The sequence below is a fragment of the Elephantulus edwardii genome, unplaced genomic scaffold (genome assembly GCF_000299155.1).
Source record: "Elephantulus edwardii isolate Elephantulus edwardi_28Jun2011 unplaced genomic scaffold, EleEdw1.0 scaffold00122, whole genome shotgun sequence".
In the NCBI taxonomy this organism is placed as follows: Eukaryota; Metazoa; Chordata; class Mammalia; order Macroscelidea; family Macroscelididae; genus Elephantulus; species Elephantulus edwardii.
The window spans coordinates 2,852,553-2,853,745 of NW_006399872.1; the positions used below are offsets into that span (position 1 = coordinate 2,852,553).

General features: G+C 34.1%; 1 pseudogene; it reads right to left on the bottom strand.

Moving 5' to 3' along the window:
• Nucleotides 1-1,193, bottom strand: part of LOC102852402 — a 30,379-nt pseudogene that overhangs the window by 28,107 nt on the left and 1,079 nt on the right.

Consider the following 1,193-nt stretch of genomic DNA (forward strand, 5'->3'; position numbering starts at 1 on the left):
TTCTCATTAGAACGATCAAGTGTTCTGGGATTCCCATTCTTCTCAGAGTCAGCCATAGTTTGTTATGATCCACACAGTCAAATGTCTTTGCATAGTCAATGAAACACAGATAGACATTTCTCTGGTATTCCCTGCTTTTAGCCAAGATCCATCTAACATTAGCTACAATATCCCTAGTACCACGACCCTTCTAAACCCAGCCTGGACTTCTGGCAGTTTTCTGCTGATGTGTTGTTCCAGTCGTTTTTGGATAATCTTCAGTCGAATCTTGCCTGTAAGATGTATTTTCATTAAATAAAATAAAAAAAATTAAAAAAAGTGTATGCTTGATATTTCTCAAGCTGAAAGACTTAAAGAACAAATTCAAGCTTTGAGTTGCAAAACTGATGGATTTTATGGACAAAATATTAAAATATTTAGTGCAGGAAGTATTAAAGGAAACTGGAAAGACTTCACAGAGTCATTGTACCAAAAAAAGATCGGTTGATCACTGAAGGAATTAATATGCACAATCAAGAACCACTTGTTTTGAAGCAAGAAGTCTAAGCTCCAATGAAGGTGTGGGTGAGAAATAAGGCTTTAGAAATGGAAATATTATTTTAAATTTAAAAGAAAAAATTTATTGAAGACCCGAAAAACAATTCCTAAAAGATCAACTTGTCCAGAAACTGTAGCTACACAATGCATTGCATCTATATTGTTAATAAAATGTGCATTAGATACAAATACAAAAACCACGAAACAAGCCACCATTCTTCAACAATCTGAGCAAGGATAAAATGCCTAAGGAACAACATAGATGACTTGCAAAGGATGGGCTCTTTACTTTAAGCACCATTTAAAAAAAGAGAGAGAGAGCGCACAAATGGATGAATGTGTTCAGTTATATACACTGAATTGAACCTTTGGCACTAGGAATCAGAGCATTTTGTCATATAACATTAACACATATTATAAAAGTGCGTAGTGTCAAAGGAATAGAACCACCAGCATTCAAAAGCAGCTTTGTCAACTAGGCAATAAAACACTCTACAGCATGTCTTTCCATTGTCCCTCACTGTGTACACTGGCAGCAAATTTTGAAATAAAAAAAACAACAAAGAAATAAATAAAGGAGCCATATACCAACCCCTTTTATTTTCTCTGTTTAAAATCAAACAGAAAACAAACATACATCAATTTTGTTATATGCT